At 42.2% G+C, this 19,778-nt stretch overlaps 1 long non-coding RNA gene across 1 annotated transcript; it reads left to right on the forward strand.

The window, feature by feature from the left end:
• The first annotated feature begins 1,696 nt into the window (after positions 1-1,696).
• On the forward strand, positions 1,697-15,552 carry LOC139060071 (uncharacterized). Its single transcript, XR_011514594.1, has 4 exons — positions 1,697-1,877; positions 3,280-3,321; positions 6,431-6,635; positions 9,317-15,552. It is a non-coding gene; the product is annotated as an uncharacterized lncRNA (long non-coding RNA).
• Positions 15,553-19,778: the final 4,226 nt, after the last annotated feature.

A 19,778-nucleotide genomic window follows, 5' to 3' on the forward strand; every position in this document is an offset into this window, starting at 1 on the left:
GCTTAAAAGGCGACAGGGCAGTGACGAAGGCGTTGGCTGTGGTATTGATCGCCAGCGACGTGCTTCCCTCGCTGCGGTTCATGATGGCGATAAGCAGACGGGTGTTCACACCTGTGAAATGGTATGTTTTCGTTTGTGCGCAGAAGGCTTAGGAGCCGTGCAATCACGACTCGCAGGCGGGCATGTCACGTGGTGCTTTTTGTATTTTTCGAGCATCCGCAGTAAGCTGGAAAACACTAATACTTAACAGATAAAAAGACAGAAACTGTTTATTCGGACGTGTTGCCAACTGCTCTGCAACTTTCTAATTGGAATTTCTTCGCAACTTCCTTGCTTCAGAAGTTGGTTAATTATCCTTGACTAATTAGCCAATTAAGCAATATATAGAAATAGCGCGACACGCTACATACCAAAGGGAGCAACATGCATTTAGTCGCGTCGTCATAGAGGGCATAGAGCTTACACTCGGCCTAAAGTTAGCAGAAACACCCTGCATATATATATATATATATATATATATATATATATATATATATATATATATATATATATATATATATATATATATATATATATATATATATAGTTTGAGAAGACAAACGTCGCTACAAGCAGTGATAAACAACCGATGATTGGACGCATCCTGCATTTCTATCGGCGTCCATTATAAGGGGCCAGTGCTGGCTGAGTGTTAGGAAACGGCATTGCATGCCTCCATGTTAAATATGGTCAAGGTGGCGGGGAACGTTAACAAAATTCAAGTCTGGGGTTTGACGGGCCAAAACCATGCTTTGATTATGAGCCGCACCGTAGTAAGAAACTCCATATTTATTTTGACCATCTGGGGTCCTTTAACCTGCACCAAATTTGGTGCAGGTTAAACGCACAGTACGCGGGCGTTTTTGCATTTCAGCCCCATCGAAATGCAGCCGCCGCCGCCGGCATTAGATTCCAAGCACTCGGGTTAGTAGCGCAACACCTCAGCCGCTATGCCACCACGGCGGGTGCGGCGGAGAAAGGAGTGAACATCGTTTTTACAGAGTAATTTAGCTTAGATGTTACCCGTTAGCGCGCTACAGAACGAAACGAAAAGCTTGGCGGATATGTACAACATCGTGCTCATATTTCACATGGAGGCCAAATTCTTCTCTGTGACCTAGACGGGGTGCTGGCGAATGTGTTGGGAATCTGCTCGGCCACCAAGCACAACCTGCGCTGCTATACGTTCTCGGTGACAACTCGCACAGCGCAGAAGCACACGCACAAATGTTTAAAGAATGGGACGACAGACCGCCTGCAGTTTGCCATGACGTCGAAATAAGAAGCACAAACAGCGACGTTTCTGTACTTTTGTGGTCAATAGTTCAGTTCGCATGGTTGCGGCACGCATTACTTTTTTTTTTTAAATACAAACGACGAAAACTGTGCGCGGAAACATTAGCACGGCGTTTGCGACGTTTGAATTTGGCGCCTTTTCCCGCGCATGCCATTAGCTCCGGCCGGTGCACTGCGTTACTGCGCCAAAGAAAGTAGTTCATCAAAGAAGTGAAGCAAAAAACTTTTATACACTTCCAAAGCGCTACAATTTTTCTGTAATAACATGACATTACAGAATTTGTTATCAAATGGTACAATTTATCATAATATAAGCGTGTATTTGTATGAGTGTACATGTATGATTGCGCGTTTGCGCTGTTGAGGCTTGTAGCATTCCGGCGTGATCGTGCATGCCGGTTGTGTGAAAACTTCCTGCGTTTTCTGCGTTCTTTGTGTGCTTCGCTGTGACATCTTTGGAATGTTCCTGCGTGTTGCTCGCTTTTTATGGGCTTGTTGCCTCGAAGATCGCCATGATCGCCTCCGACTCAGCGACATCAAAGGTGAGTTAGTGTTTCGAATTCCCCTTGTTCGTCCGCGCCGCAGGCGCGGACGAAGGGGAATTTCAGCGCCTGTGCGTGTTTTCCGTGCGCCTCTTTTCTAGTTTTCATTCCTAGCACTATCCTTTGGTTGTACCGCACTAGATTCGTGGTATATAACATGGAGCTTTGTCCTGGTTTAACTTTACACTCCGCTTGTGGTGACGTAAGGTAGCTATGTGGTGCCAGCTAAAACAGGGCATGTTGTACGCCATGATTTCTGATACGGTATTCGAGCACCGATTGAGTTAGCCTTATTAATGAGCGCAAAACAATGCGACGTGAAACCATCCGATCTGTACTGTAATCGGAAGATATTTCGTTTGCGCCACGCTAGTACAAGACGTGGGAGCGAGCTTGTAGCGGCGTGGGGCGGTGGGATCGGCGAAAGTGTATTCTGTTGCGCTGAATTCCCTTCAGGAACGAGTGACTTCTATCTGACACGCCGTGCGGCCGATGTTCGCGCGATCGGAAAACACAGAGGAGGCTGTCGCGCAATAATAATAAAGAATTTGAAGGGTGTACATGTGATTCCATGCGATACGTGAGATACAATAGAGGGGGATGCCACAGAGTGCTGCGAAATCATCGAGTTATACGCCTTGCTAACCGCGTGTGTTTTGTTTTCCACCAGTTCGCGCGCATTCAGCTTTCTTTTTTCATCTTCGTTCGACGCCATCGAGTGCTTCGCCCCAAACGGCTTCGCGTAGGCGCTCATAGCATTCACGGAAAGGCAGATTTCATGTCACTCCAGGTCCTACAACATTCAAAATAACGTAATTTCGTGAAATTGCAGCTTTTCGCACTTCAGTAAGTGATTGATTTAACAAAATTTTAAAATCAGTAGAGGAACGAGATGCCTGGCATATCTGCTTTGTCGTCCCACTGGGTTTCGAGGCGGCATGTATACGTTATCGGCAACATAAACATCAATAATTAGCATTGTTTCTTGTGACCATAGAAGTAGCTAGTTATGTCGAAAAGCTAAGCTTGGAATAATGCATTGTCGAAAGAGCAGTTCTGTGAAATTCTTTCTTTGAGAGTAAGCAAAACTTCAGTAGCATCAGGTAGACGGGGAGTAAAAGAATGCAACACTGTGGTTTTATACGAAGGAGCATCCTTTAATATGTGGCCATAACCATTCAGTAGATGCATGGAAATAATTTTTAAAATAATAGAGGAATGTGAAATAAATTATTTGACAAGCTCACACTGCCATTGGCAAGAGCGGCCACACTTTAGTGTATTCAATGACTAGTCATTTGTATCCGTCTATTTATGTCAGCCTAATGGTCCATGTAGTTCTTTTGATTGTTGATTTTGCTGCATTGTGGCTTCACATTTTAATACTGACATCTTTTTTCAGATTCAAAATGAGCTGAGAGACACCCAAGCTGGAATGCTAAAGGTGAATTCTTTGGCCATCCATTCTGTAACGTCACCATGATCAAATGCAGTGATGCCGTGAAAATGTATTGCAGGAAGCAGAAAAAGCAACATTGCTGATGCAACTGCAAGGCATTTGCTCCAGTGATCAATTGGTGCAGAGTGCCTTCATTAGGAGACATGGTGCCTTTAAGCACTCAGCTGAAAGACTGCAACTGCACCGGGACTGGGAGTGAATTTCAGTGTCACTTGTGAACATATTAAAGATAGAATGTGCCTTCTTCAGGGTATATGCTTGATATGGGAGGGGTGTTCAGAAACAGTGTGGACATTAGTGGTCTACGTGAGTGCACATCTTCCTAGTTTTACCTATGTCATGCAGCAGTGCACTGCTAGAGGTATCAAACCAGAGCAGCAGCACCCTTTGAGAAAGTTGGCTGAAGAACGAGCAGTGATCAAAGCTTTCTGCATTTCAAGGGCCAAATTCCAGAAAGATTGATGCCGAGCTGGACGGTGTGAAGTGCCGGTCACCACATACTGTAGCCAGCATGGCATGAATCTCCTTGGCATTATGCCTCGTTAGGATACAGAAATTGCATCACTGCTCATAAAAAAAAAATTGGAAATTGGGAGGTTGAGGGGAAGTGGTAGGGCTCCCCTCTGGAGTAGCCAGTGCATGCCCATTGCTATATTGATAATCCTACCTTAATGAGAACCAGTGATGCATGTTAACCTATTACGCAGCTAAGTGCATTCCTTGTTTTGTATTAAGGGGACACTAATGACACCTTAAATGAATTTAAAATAAAGCATCGTTTTAAATATCTACTTCTGTAAATTTCTTGGTAATTGCTTGATTATTAGAGAAAATAAAGCTCAGCGTTCAATTTTCTGAGTATCGCCCCAAAATCTTCGTGCTGACATCTCATTGTCACATCGTGGATTTCAAGTATTTTTACAAACTTGGGTTGTATTGTTTCAGTAAAAGTTCCTGACGGTTCTTATTTTAAGTTTTTGGAATACAATGAAGAACATCTTTATTTGTAAAAAAAAATTGCTGCACCTGAACAGACATCAAAATCCATGACGTCACAGCAAGCGGGTGTGGTAACTTCAAGGCAGCACTGCCACCAATCTTTCCTCTTGCTGCTTTTACAATTTACTCACCCTCTTGTCATGGTACGAGTGAATCTCTTGAATTGTAGGAAGGTCATTTACAGATACATCTAAAATAATTTTTCTCTTTAGTGCTTTCTTGCCATAGTTGCTTAGGGGTGTTGGCACAGCGCCGCTAAGCACGAGGTCACATGATCAAACAACCGCATTTTGATGGAGGTGAAATACAAAACTGCCCATGTACCTTGCAGCCTGATTTGGTAAAAATTAATCCAGAGTTCCCCACTATGGCGTGCTTAAAGCCTGTTTCACATGCAAGCGAAAATGCTTGCAAATCCTGCCGCCGCGCCGCAGAAATCAGTTTCGACGGTGGGAGCGGCAAGGTTCGGGCAAGTTGGAATTTCATCGCAGCGGCAGAGCGGCAGCACTGCTTCCGAACGACCCACCTCGACACGTGACCAGCGGAGGATTAGTGCTGGAAAGCCTGCGCATAGGATGATGTTTATTTACTTGGTACACGTGGTACAGGCAACATGCCAAGAGAGCTTTTCAACGAATTGTTAAATTGGTAAGCGCAGGATATGTATTTATAAAATAAAAATTTGAGAGGCAGAGACAAAGCTATGTTTATGTTGGTAGTCGCAAACTACCGAAACTGGCTGAAAGTCCTGTGTTTTATGCCAGCAACATTGCTATTCGCAGCAGCGGAAAATGCGCGGCGGCAATGCATATGAAACGAAACTTTGCGATAAGCTTTGCAGCGCCGCGTCGCTGTTCGCTCCATTCGCTGAATCGCTTGCATGTGAAACAAGCTTAAACATCAGATTGTCGTTTTGGCACTTAAAACGCCAAAATTTAATTAATTTAATTTTACTTTAGTGCTCCTTTAAGCGGTAGAATTCATGATCTCTGCAAAAACTCATGCTCAAAGTATTTTCCGTAAAGATTAAATAAACAGTAGATATAAGTGTCTATTTATATTTTGAATTCTGTGATACGTGATGACTATTAGTGGTACGAGACAGAATTGTAATACAATGTGTGACGGCACGATGATGCACATCGAGGAAATGACCGAGTCTCCCTAGAGGTCCTTGACATGGACATCAACTGACTGTCCACAAACTTCTGAGTTCACTCCGTGATCTTGTGCAGCCTGTGCGTTGCGAGTAGATTAATTTTATTGAGATTTAATTTACTGTCCTTGCGGCTTATGTACATTTCATACAGTGGAGTGGAATCTCGCATTACTTCTGGAGCACAGCAAGCGAACGTGATGTGTAGTGGTAATCTTAGTAATGATCGACAATCATGTCCCACTTCGAGCTCCTAATGCTGCTTGCCAACACAAGCAGCAGCATATGCTCAAGATAGCGTGAAAGAGATTCATTCAAAAGTGGCATATGCCCAGGGTCACATACCCAGTCACCCAAGCCTGTTCCAACGGTTGGTATTGAACTCTTCCCTCAACATAGCAGCCCAATCTCCCCATTAGACCATGGCTACATATTCACACAAATGGATGGGACAATCGAGACAAACACCTGAAAATATGAAGTATCCCAAGCATGGTAATCACAATAAATAGTACTAGATGTGCATTAGCGCAAGCTCTTGGGCCAGTTGGTGCATGATGAACTTGAAAAAGGGGGGTACCAGCAAAACAAAGGACGCGCACACATGGAAAAGGCGTTAGACAGGGACGAACGCTGGTCCGTCCCAATGTCCGTCCATGTCTAATGCCGTTTCCTTGTGTGCGTGTCATTTGTGTTTCGCTGGTGCTCCCCTTTTTCAAGTACTAGATGTTTGGATACGTTGGTTTATTTTTCTTGTTTGTGCTGGATTGTTTTTCTGAAACATGGGGCATCCAGACAGCATCAGAAGCTTGTAAGAAGTCAAGTTTAGCATTTTAGATTTGCAACAAGTACTTTTGTAATTGATTTGCAGTAGGGCTGTTGTGTGAATGTACTTGAAAGGCTTAAAACTGTTTTGCTAACATTTACTTAAACATGCAGGTTCACATACGCTGTAAGAGTGCACATTGAGAAGGTTATCCTGGCCCAGCTTACCATGGCCTGCCATGGTGGACCAGGAAAGTTTGCAAGGGCCTTGCTTCACCATGTGTTCACAGAGGAGGAGCTCATGGGCCATTTGGGCTTTGGAAATAACACCAAGGGGCAACAGAGGCTCTTGACCCCATCAGGGTCAGTGCTGTTATAGGCAAGTACCATACACCCTTTCCGGTTGCATTTTTACATTCACATTTCTTTTCTAAATTTATGAACTTGCCATTGGCATAACAAATGACTTTCATGTAGCCTGTGTGTGCAGTTGTGTGCTACAATAGCCTACCATTTGGAATGACTGTTCATATGATCTTGAGTGCCTAATGCCGCCATACTCAAATGCTTCCAAATTTAAAAGCTGCCTTCACTGCCGAAAGTTTTTAGCATCTCCACCAAATAAAATGAGCTGCATTTGTGCATTAGCAGTGCTACTTGGCTGTCATTGCAAGGAATAGTTGTCTGTGAAGCACGCTCCAAATCTGTTGGCATGGAGGACATGGTTAAGTAGCCTGAAAGTGTTAATACACGAATTGCGGAGAAGCTATGCTCAAGTGTGGTTACTGCTCAGCTCGAGCAGGAGCACGTTCACCAAATTGCAGAAATCAAAACAAAACAGCGCTCCATGTTCTGAGATGTGAAACAGTAGTTTCACCAATTTTAACAGACCACATCAAATCAAAGTTGCTCCTATCTTGAAGCAGGTCCATGTGATCCGAGACAGCAACCTTTCAGCGGAGGGAACCTGAGTGTTGTGGCAAGTTTCTTTTGGTAGTTTCAATCAAAGAAACAACAGGGACCGAGTTGCCAGCTTCACAGTCAACAGTACTATGTTTAGTGGATGCTTACTTATTCTAAGCACCTAACCTATGACTCGTATTTATTAACATGCACTGTATCACTTTGTATTCTAAGATAAGAAAAAAATATTTATGTGGCTTTTCCTCATATACTTCAATAAATGGAGAATAGGCTCTTGGGGCCTAATGTATAAAGCTTCTTACAGACCATCGGACATGTCCACTACTCCCATTCTGAAATTGTTAGAATTGTTTCCTGCTTCCTTACTTCACCTACCTGTTAACATGGTTATGAACCATTGCCAAGTAGATTATGGGCTTAAATTTATCAAAAAGATGAATGGGCTTTTCTGTCGCTCTTGTTTAGCCCGTTGAGGATCACATTTTGGGGAGAAATATGCCTCTAATTTAGGAGTTATATATCTTTTGTAGTGTGCACATACTCAAAACTTTCGACTTGAATAGTGTCCTATTCAATTTAGTCTTTGAATGGTCACTATTTGTAAATGTGAGTATTATTCTAATATTTCGAAACACCAATAAAACATGAGATTTGAGCCAAAGTACGGTAAATTTTCACCTCCAATAACATAGTATAGACGTAAAACGTAAGAACTTGTAAGAATAGCAGACCAGGCTACGTTACTAAAGTAGCTGTACTTTAGAGGCTGTACAGCAATCATTCATGCTTACTGAAGAGTCCTGTGCATGTGAAGAAACTTTTTGCTGCTCCATTTGTGCCTTTAATAAACAGCTCTTCATAACATAACAATGACAGAAACTTGCTAACTTTAAGAATACTAGTATGTGAACCTCATCTTACATTAATTGTGATATCAGCTGTTCATTATTCAGAAGCTATCCAATATTTGATTTGCTTCTGGCATTATTCGGTTCAGTCTCAAAAATCACTTTTCGCGTATCCTTAATATTGTTATTGCAGATTTAAGTTCTTCAGGGCGACTTTCCGAGAAAATAAACTGGTAAATAATTTTTTAAAATAACAATAAAGTGGCAATACCATTTCAGTATTTGCAGTTTTACATGTTTTATTGTTTTATGCAGGATAAAGCAGCATAATTTTTTCTGTAATGAAACTTACGGAAACTTGTGGCAGCACTCCCAAATTAGTGCAATGACAGACACCAAGAAGCTAAGTGAAAAATCAGTTTGGGAGAAACCCAAGGAGCGACAGCACTATAAGAATATTTTCTAGAAGTCTCAGAAGGTTGCAGCACCTCCAGTGGGAGGCTAGGCAACACTTTGTTCTGAAAAGGCAAATTTTTTCAGAACGTTCCATCACAGTGACAGATGTATGGCAGTGAACCCTAAAAGGGTTAAAGAAGTCAGTCCTATGGCATATGGCTCTTAAAAGACAGCATTTCTTCGTATCTGTGACATTCTGCAAGTGTCATGCTAAGCAGTTTGGCGCACAACTACACGGAATCCTCATTATAACAGTAATTCAGTCGTTGAGGAAGAAAACATACTTCGCTGTAAGCAGTGTCTTCTTTAATGTGGAAAGTCCTAAGTCATTGTAAGGCGAGAAGTATGTTCTGATTGCATGTGAACTCAGGAAACCTAACATCAAATGAAGCTACACTCAATTATAGTGACATGACACTATTGTATTTGGAGCATGGAAAAGCACAGTGAAGTGCTGCACATTTTAATTATGAAACTTACAAGAAATAATTTTAGTTGTCAGTTCAGGTTTATTTATGAACGACATGAATTTTTTTCGCCATTTTGTTTATCAGCAAGCAAAGTTCACATCTTTGACATTGAAGATATTCATAAAGTTATATTGCTACAGTGTTTTGTTCCTCTTTGCCCTTTCCTGCATTTGACACTTAGTGGAGTCCTGTGCCACACTAAATAAATTTAAATGGTCATGCTGTAAAGCTGTACCCATGGAAAATTGGAATAAAGCAACACAAATACATAAATCAATTTCATTGTAACAAGGGCATATTGCATGCCATTCTTTTGCATGTGGAAGTTGCTTTTTAAAACTTATTCTGGCTTGTTTTTGCAGGCTTCACGTGTCGCAAATTTCCTGGTACCAACATGCCCTATGTAAAGAACTCTGGCCTCGCTTCTCGCATGGGACCCTGCCCCTGAAGCAACTGCCCCTGCCCCTTCACCTCTGAAGAGCCCAAGTTGGACAGCTCAAACCAAAACACAAGTGTTGTGCTTTTGTAACTCGACATTTTTATGTTTTATGTTAGTCTCCTGAAGGGCCCAATTTGGATTTCTCAAATGAGCATACAAATGTTGTGCCTTCCTATGCCTTGACATTTTTATGTTAATTTTATTTATGTTAATTATGCTAGTCTCCTGAGAAGCCCACATTGGATTGCTCAATCCAGAATACAAGTGCTGTGCTTTGTTGTAGTTCACTACATTTTTATGTTAGTTTTTGATATGGTTCCAGTAAGGATAGTGTTTCCTTATTAATGTATTTTTTAAGTAGCTTAAGTCATTTCATGCCAAACCACCCAACAATTTTCTCAAGAACTGTTCCATTATGGCAAACCATTTCAAGTTTGCTTGATTTTGAGTAGGTACAACGAGAAAATTTTTGAGAAAATTTGCTTTCATACATACTCTTAAGTAATTCCAGGGCAACCAACCAGCGTTTTTTTGGCCATCACAGATATAGTTGAAGCTCCGAACTCTTGCTCCCCATTTATTTTCCTTCACAAAAATTTTTTTGAATTTTGGCAAAAATTAATTGTTCTTGCCCAGCTAAGCTAGAAGCCACTGATACACGTTTCTTCTGAAAGGGAAATTGTATGATCCAGATATTCAGGTGGTGTTCATGTCAAGAGACTGAAGTGGTGTGACTGCCAAAATTTGCAGTTTGAATTTTCTTCTAACGTAGGGAAATACAGAAGGCACAAAATGAATATAAAATCAGACTGCTTGACTTGGGATAGCAGCAAAATATTTCAAGCCTTGGAGGTTCAGTTTATCAGCTAAAAAAACTGTAACGTTGAAATTTTTTGCAAGCTTCGTGTTGAAGGTAAAAAATTAGCTTTGGTGGTTGGCACAAAAGTATGTCACCCATCATTACACAGCCGTACATGTCTGCTATGCATGTGACATGAAACAAAAAGTGATTATTCTTTAAGTGCGATAAGGTATTTTTTATAATGTTCCTTTGAGGATCACACATACAGCATAAATATAGCATAAATATATGAAGCCATGTCATCTAGCAAGGAAAGGTTGTTAATATATTAGCCACAAGAACTACTCAACAAACTGACTTGTCTTTTTTATCATTACGAAGGCAGGTGACGTCAAGCGCTGCTGCTGCAGTCTCAGCTCGTATTTTTTTAACATGAACGCAAAAAGTGGTCGCCAATGGTGTCTGACCACATCAGACTGAACATGGCACATATGACATAGATGAGCATGTTCCAGCTCTGAAACAGTGGTAGCAAACAACACCACAAGAATTTGTTCATACTCATGTAGGTTTTCAGTCTTAATTATGAAGGTGTTTTCTACTTGCATCATCATTGGGCTTCAGGGAGCAGGGCACAAAGTGTCCTGCTCCCTCTATGTTGCATTGCAATGCGACATGCCCTTTAGGATGCTTTGTATGAACAATATCAGTGCTCTTTATAGATTTATTGTCTACATAATAGCTGATATTTCTTTTTCTAAACTGCATGAAACATATCTTTTAGCACTGCAGGATTCCCTCACATATTTATTACGTACGAGGTCTGTTAGAAAAGTATTCGACCTTTTTTTGCGAACACCTGATGAATATGAAACAAGCGCGTTTTCATCAGCCGCCCTTGAACCTTTGTGCGCATGCATGAATTTTTTCCCACCTGCCAATAGCGTGAATTGCTGGGACGCAGCGTTTGAATGAGGTAGTACGGTGCGCTCGTCGGTTTTTTATCGCAAGGAAAATGGCAGAGCGACTGGAGCAGTGCTACTGCATCAAATTTTGACAGAAACTGGGCGACAGCCAAGTGGAAACCATCTGGAAGATTCAGAGTGCTTTCGGTGACTGTGCTATGAGCAGCACACAGATTATAGAGTGGTACAACCAGTTTAAAGACGGCCACACATCGGTGGAGAGCGAGCCACGCTCCAGTCGGCCATCAACATGCCGAAATGACCAGGTCATTGCCGAAGTGAACCCCGTGGTGATGCGGGACCGTCGTGTAACTATCCAAGAAATTGCGGAAGAGGTGGGCATCAGCACATTTTATCCACATTCCATTATCACCGAAGATTTGGCCATGAAGAGAGTTGCGCCAAAATTCGTTCACAAGCTGCTCATGGTGGAGCAAAAGCAACTTTGTGTTGAAGTCTCGCAGCCATGCTGGATTCCACAAACAGTGACCCCAACTTCATGAACACCATAATCACTTGTGACAAGTCTTGGGTGTATGTTTACGACCTGGAAACCAAATCCCAGTCGTTACAGTGGAAGCATTCCACGTCACCAACCAAAGACTGCTAAGTGCGCAGCAACGTCAAAGTGTTGCTGACTGCTTCCTTTGACTCCCGCAGTGTGGTACACCACGGATACACACCACAGGGTCAAACAATCACTAAAGACTACTACAGGGATGTCCTCCATGGCCTATGTGATGCTGTATGGAGCAAGATACCGAAGTTGTCAACAGGAAATTGGCACATCCTTCAAGACAATGTTTTTCTCGCACTTGATTCAGACTTTTTTGGCGAAAAACCAGACTCCTGTAGTTCGACAGGCTCCTTGCTCTCCTGATATGGCGGCCTGCAACTTCTGGCAGTTTCCCAAAATCAAGGGGCCATTGAAACAAGCACGATTTCAGACAAGAGAAGACATTATGGCTGCAACGACAGCTGAGCTAAAGTCCATTTGGAAAGAAGCCTTCTCGGAATGCTTCTAACAACGGCAGCACCGCTGGGAGAAGTGGCTGGATTCCCAAGGAGACTACATTGAGGGTGATTAGGTTTCCAACACTTCAGTTATGCCAGTTTTTTTTCTTCAGCCAAAGGTCGGATACTCTTCTAACAGACCTTGTATTGATATTTTATGTGCAATGGCTGTATGGTTTACCTGGCCCACACCAAACACAAGCCTCGTTGCATTAGAGCATGTGTCCCTTAGCAATAAAATGCAGACCCTAACACCGCTTATCTGTCATCTCTGCATACGAAGCCAGCTTTGTCGTCTGCATTCCCGGCCAGCAAGCTGTGCGCACATCAGAGAAAAGTCGGTGTTGACAAAATTTCAAAAAGGAATTTCTCGCTTTTCAAAATGACTTTTTTAACTTCACACATGCATAGCAGACATGTAGAGCTATCCAATAATGTATCACATTTTTTCGCCAACTACGAAGGCTGTTTTTTCCTTGAACATGAAGCTTCTTGCAAAAGATTAGAATTTTTTTTTTTACAGGCGATCAGCTGAACCTTCAGAGCTTCATATATTTTTCTGCTATACTATGTCACTTGGGCTACCATTCTGTATTTAATTTCTGTCCTGTGAATTTTTTCTTACGAAAAAAAAACTAACGGATTGCAATTTGACTCATTTTTGCCGGTGCCAAAAGCAATTGAAGTATGCAAATATTTGAAAAGTTGGCTATTTTGGCAGTTGCATCACTTCACCATATTTCCACGCACACCATTTGAAGGCCTCGATCAATACAATGTGCATTTGAAAAAAAAGTATTTGAAGCATTTGAAAAAAAAACTGAAAAGCTAGAGGACATTTGATGCCTCTAGCTCAGCTGAACAGGAAAACTAAACTGTCACCTAAAATGCTACAAAATATCTGGCAGAAATAAATAAAAGTGGGTAACAAGCTTTGAACTCTAGTAAACATATGGCAATGTTTCAGATTTATGTGCGGTGTGAAAAAAATGCTTGTCGATTCGGCATGGAATTGCATACCTGCAAGTGCATCTGTGCCATTTCCAGAGTTCAGTAAGAACGGCATTTTACATAACTTTGTAAAAATGGTTTATTGCTATCTAAAATACATGAGTAAAATTAATAGGTATAAGTCGGCTTAAATTTAATATGCAACAAAACATCTCCAGTAATGGCAATGATGTGCCTTTCATGTTTGCATAAAACCATATCTTCTGAATTCTTTCGTTATTTTTTGTGGCAGCGAATAAAATTGAAATGGAACTCGCACAAGGAGTAACTTTGCTGTATTCCAGCACATCACTAATAGCTGTCTTTGTTTCATATGAAAATCTGAAGCAGTCAATATGAATAAGTCGCTTGATATGGAATTACCTGCGCAGCAACGTTATCATGGCAGAAAACACAACTGGATCATGCAACAGCAATGCGGCATAATAAACTGCTCCCATAGGCATCACTTATTGTGATTGCCATGTTTCAAAAGTATGTAAGGTTTACTGAAATTGGCACACACCATTCAACCAACAAATAAGGATTGTACAGTGATCCTTTTTCAGTTTTACAGATATTTAAGTTGTCTGCCAGGTAGCATAATTCTTGTTCTTGAGCTGGATTATTCAGAGGTGGACATTACTAGCACAAGAAATGGAAACATTAAACTGATTGTCATAAATTTATTAATTCACTTATAACATCACAGCACATATTTCAGTTTGCAAATTGTAGCCAGTGAGTTTGCAAGACATTCACTTGAAATTAATTTCCAGGATGACACCAGTTTCGATATTTTTCCATAAATGTGAGAGAAGTACAAGGGCATTCCGGTTACTTTTGTACTTCGATGCATAGCAGTGCATTTCTACAGCCAGTTTGATGGCATGTGTCTCGTTTCTAGTGTCATTCTGGAAATTCATTCTAAGTGCATACACCTTGTAAAATTACCGGCTACAATTAGTAAAAACTTTATTAGGAACTGAGTTTTTGTTAATCAGCTGACTATGGTGTCTTGTTTCTCATGCAAGTAATGTTTGGCACTCTGTATCTAGTATTATGTTAGCTGCAACAGTCAGTCTTCAATAAGTTCCATGAAACCACCCTGCATATCAGGTCTCAGTTGAGTGCTGTGGGCACAAGCAAATTGTGCCATGGTTATAGTACCACCGGCTACCTAATAGAGAAAGCAAGTACCTTTTTTGAGTGTTCTTATTTACAGTCATGTCAGTCTGCTTGTGCATTTATTTATTTAGGCATTTATTTTTTAAAATTTATTTCTTTTGGGAAATGTTTTACTTGAGAGCCACACTGACTACATCTTCAGTATTCAATTTTGTTATGGTGTCAAGCTGCAGGAAGTTTGTGCTGTGCGATAGTTTTTAAGAAGTTTCTGATCTGAAACTACAAAGGGTTGTACATTTACAGAGATGTTTGGTTACAAATAAACAGTTCACCTAGAAAAATGGTTTTTGTCTGCATCAGTTCAGCACTCTTGATTTTTCGGAGGGCCATTCACTCTGACAATTGAAAAAAGTGGCATAACAGTACTGCTAGCAGTTTTACAATATGGTTTATTACAGGCAATCTAGGAGCATGCTTTTGAGCCCAGGGTGACAGAGGTCTGCGGTACAAAATGCCTGTATTTAAATTTTATCCTTATCCTCTCACAGCAGACATGCCACCGTGACATCAAAGGTAATTATATGCAACATAGCTCAGCAGTATTTTAAGGTAAGTGCAGGTTTAAACTGCTGAATACCCAGTGGGGCATAAAGGGCTTTCAACGTAATTTGTGTTGATGTTCAACAGATCTGCAACAATGCTTCCATGGGCTTTCAATATTGACGAACTACACATTTCAACAATACCTCCATGGGCTTTCAATTTTGAGGCTCAACACATCTGCAACAATGCTTCAATGGGCTGTCAACATTGACAAACAACACATTTCAACAATACCTCAATGGGCTTTCAATTTTGAGGCTCAACACATTTGCAACAATGCTTCAATGGGCTGTCAACATTGACAAACAACACATTTCAACAATACCTCAATGGGCTTTCAATTTTGAGCTTCAACAATGCTTCAATGGGCTTTCAACATTGACAAACTACACATTTCAACAATACCTCAATGGGCTTTCAACATTGACAAACAACACATCTTCAACACTGCTTCAATGGGCTTTCAAGAGTGAAATACACCATAGTTTCAACGATATGCCAACGATCTTTCAAATTGAGAGGCCACAATGATGTTTCGACAAAATGTCGCGGGCCAATTATCAACACTTGTCAACAATTTCCTCAATGATGTTTCAACAATTCGCCAATGATCTTTCAAGGTCATTTGTTGACGTTGACCAATGATATTTCAATAACCTTTCAACAGTTTTTTTTGTAAGGGTTCCCACGCTCGGCGCAACCGATAGTTGGATAACCACGATGCACCCGACCATGGTTGGGCCAGAAAAGTGTTTCCCATTGGGGAATAGTGCTAAGTATAGCTGGCTCTGTCGGAAACTCGTACTATCATTGTGGCTTGTGTCTCACAATTATCGATAAGAACAAGACCAGCCTTGCATTTAGGGGGAGGGGGTGGGGGAGGTTGAGGCTGATAAAAGAAAGTTCGGCAGATTCAACTGCAGTTGACATCTTCGTAATGCGAAGGATTACAAGCGTCTCAGCATGGTGCACAGACGCGAGAAATTCTTAAGGATCCTGTATATTCCGCTTGTCGACGCACGCGTCTATGGCGTAATGTTTGCAGCATTGTGTTGCTGTGCTATAGAGGTTCTCTGTTCGAATCCCGCCGTGGGACAATATATATGTATTGTTACGCGTGGAAAGACACACACAAAAGAGTATATTTACACTGTATTTACGCTGAAGCCAGACCACCAGGCAAATACACGCTTGCGCCAAGAGCACAGACACCTCATCGTCTTTTTCGCGGCGGCTCGTCTCTTGAGCATCTGTTCATTGTACCGTAATACTACCTCCCCGGTGGCAAAAGCACCGTCCCGGTTTTGTTAAAAGACCGAAGGCGCGTAGAGAGATGTAGGACTTATGTCTGGCGACGTGGACAATGTCACTGCCGGTTGTCACAGCGGAGGACGTAGTAGGAGTGGCTAGAATGATTTTTCATAGGTGACATCGGTCACGTTGCGAAACACGCGATATGGGCCTGTGTAACAAGAGAGCAGTCTTTCACAAAGGCAAACTTTACTGGACACACTTTTATTGTATTTTCATGGAAAAAATAAAGAATTTGAATTTGAATTTACGAGGTGGTGACACAAGGGTTCCGGGCGAAAAATGGACATCACAGTGACGGTGCTCACGATATATATATATGTATATATATACATATATATATTGTAACAGGCACATTTGTCTCAGCAACGTGGGCACGGCGTTTGGAAAATGGTCACTAACACAAGGCAGCCACAGCCCGAAAGACCGACAGAGCGAGAAACACACGAACGTCAACTTCTTCCTCCGTGCTGGCACAGAAATGGCGCTGAAATGCTCCGGTACGATATACATAGCACATTCAAATTGTTACGCCTCAGAGAATACTTCGCATTAAAAGATTCCGCGAGCAGAACAACATGCACCGGCTGACGATTCTTGCCTGCGGAGTCTCTCATCGCTGTAACGCAATAATGCCTACAGTAGGGACGCTATAAGTGGGCCCACGCCGTCACCCCTATCTTCATGACTAGAATGGCTGGTTGGTGAGTAGTTAGAGTTCGCGAAGTCGAAAGAAGAATAAAGAGAGTTATTCATCTATCCGCGTGAAGTTGAGCAACGGAGATACTTATGGGGCTCACGTATCGACATGTTATAACAGAGCACAGCTATCTGCACCATCAACGATCGCCTACATGATTGTCGCAGCACACTACGTGCTAAGTCGAAGCACATCCTGAACACACAAGATGTACCGTATATAAATCGTCGGTACTCCACAGATACATAGCAGGGATACCAATCGCGTCATGTACGTCCAGTCTGGTTATCCGGAACTGCTATTCTCTCCGTTTTCGTGGCGAAAGGAAACGCAATCACACGCGCGCCTTCGTTTTTTCGCGCAGTGTTGAAAGGGGGACGGCGGGAAAGCAATGCTCATAATCCCAGTGGCAAGAGGAAAGAGGTCAACAACATAACAGGCGCGAGCAGCACCTCTCCCAGTAATCGCAGCTTGGCTCGCTGAATAAGTTAACCTGAAGCGCCAATGTCTTAGTATTAGCTGGCTTGGGCTGCTTGTCGATATTGGACGATCCCCCTTTAACAAGCCTTTTAAAGAGCGTTAGCTTTTCGCACCTCCTTGCTCAGTTTTGCGCCGTTCGCAGCGAGAGAGGCGCCAGAAGGTGCTTCATTTCACTAATGAGAGAGGAGTGTCCGTTGACGTGACGCGAAGCCCGGTTTCCTCTGACACTACCACATATGGTGTTGCCCGCCACTCATCACGGCTGGCGAAAGCAACCGATTGCGCCCGGCCCCGCAGTATCTATCTATCTATCTATCTATCTATCTATCTATATATATATATATATATATATATATATATATAGTGGGTAGTTTTTCTTTTCCGCCTAGCGGTCATGCCTCGCCTTTCCCTTCGTGAGTCGGCGCTGGCGCGGGCGTTTACCTTTGCTGCTGGTCTCGGAAGGGCAATACCACAATGGCGGCGAAGGCCATTATATATATATATATATATATATATATATATATATATATATATATATATATATATATATATATATATATATATATATAATAAACTCGCCTGCAACCATGACCACTAGGATTTCAACTCATCTTACAACAGCTATATGCGTTTGGGAGTCGGACACGCTACCCACAGTGATCCACGCATACTTTTTCTCCTTTCATTAATTTATTTCAGACACAAATGACTCTTTCGAAAGCGGTGGCGTTCGCAACAACGTCTTATTAAAGTGTTGTAACTGCTCTCCGTCTGCTAAATAAAGTATCGCAATTTATCAGAAGTGAAACAACTGCAAAAGTTTTTGAAGCAATGCAGAAACAAAATTGGTAATGCAAGCTTTGTTTTCGCTTTCGCGGCGGAAGCCTACGTGACAACTCTCTATTTTCGCTAGTAGTCTGTAACTTGATGTTTTTGGCAGTCTAGAGATGCAACAGTTTTACAACCAGTGTGTTATTCCTTGCAAAGTGCGCTTTTATTTTTCCGCAAGTTGATTTTTGTTTTTTGGCAATCATTTTTTAAGGTTTTCGGAAAGCTACTCACACAGCAGCAGTTCATTCTTAAAAAGCTTGTTTGCAAACATCCGTTATCATCAGTGGCCCCTGTCACATCTTCGACTACTACAGTGCACACTCACACTTCGGATCGTTTACTTCGCACATGCGGCTCGTTATGTGTTACAAGAAGTCTGACTCCTCGGATCGTATAACTTAATGCATATACCTCGTCTGCAGCAGGCTTTCGCCTTCATGTGTTGCAGGAGTGTAACATACTGCCGAATTTTCTTCATTGGCGATCTCGAAAAAATATGTTCCAACTACAAAAGAAAAAGTAATGTGACACACACAGGAGATGCCACTCACAACAAAATGTAAAGGTCGCGCAATAATAACATACAGCCTGTCTGGGGCACTTCATCCAGGACAGAATTTGTTTTTACAGCTTCTATCCCACACGAGCATGTGCAGCTTCTCGTTGAGAATCCGCGCGATCGCTGAAATGAGACGACAATGGCTGCTGTTTTTAGGGAACAACAGGGAATGTATTTGACTGTTTCTTCTGCGCAAATTCAATTGCGTCACCCACATGCCTTGCAATGTATTTCGAGAATACACGGCCCTTGCATAGCGTTGCACGTTTGCAGTTTGCATAGGACCAGTTTTCAGCTTCACTTGTTTTTAGGGCACACGCCGAAGAGGGTGCCTGCGTGGTTCCTCGTTGGAGCACCGGCAGCCAAACTGAGGAGCTCGCCGTGTTGTACGTCATGCCACGTCAGAGGCGCGCTCCCGGAAGATGGCGCCACTGTATGTCCTCAGACAACACGAAGGGGCCTCATTACTGAACCCTACAGCTATGCGTTTACTGTAGCTGAGCTGTATATGGACCTACAAGCACAACAGGATATAATTCGCAAAATTTCCGTCACCCGTAATGCAACCGTCCGAAATGGCGCCGAGAACTTCGAAGCGACATCAGCTACGTGCTTTCCCGGCAGCCTCCGTAATTGCCCAAATAATCCGCGTGGCTTTTCTTGTAGTTTTTCTTTAGTATGTTGCACTGCTGGAATTTGAAGATAACAATGGCAATCCACGTGGATGGCAGTGAGTGTCCACTACCCTAATAAAGTCATTGCAGAGCGTCAAATGTTTTCAAATTTATTATCTTAAAGAACCCTGCTCTTGCTAAGCGTGGGAAACCAAGGAGGGGAAAACACAAATCATGGAGGAAGGAACCTTCCTCCATGCTTCCGTGCCACGGCCAGCCCAGTTGCGTTATTGAAAGTGTGCCGGAAGTCACGTGTCCTTTTTTTCAGGGGGGGGGGGAGATTAGAAATAACCTAATAGTGCAATGTCTGGCCTGGCCTCTAGATTCG

This window comes from Dermacentor albipictus, chromosome 5, assembly GCF_038994185.2.
Source record: "Dermacentor albipictus isolate Rhodes 1998 colony chromosome 5, USDA_Dalb.pri_finalv2, whole genome shotgun sequence".
NCBI classification, from domain to species: Eukaryota; Metazoa; Arthropoda; class Arachnida; order Ixodida; family Ixodidae; genus Dermacentor; species Dermacentor albipictus.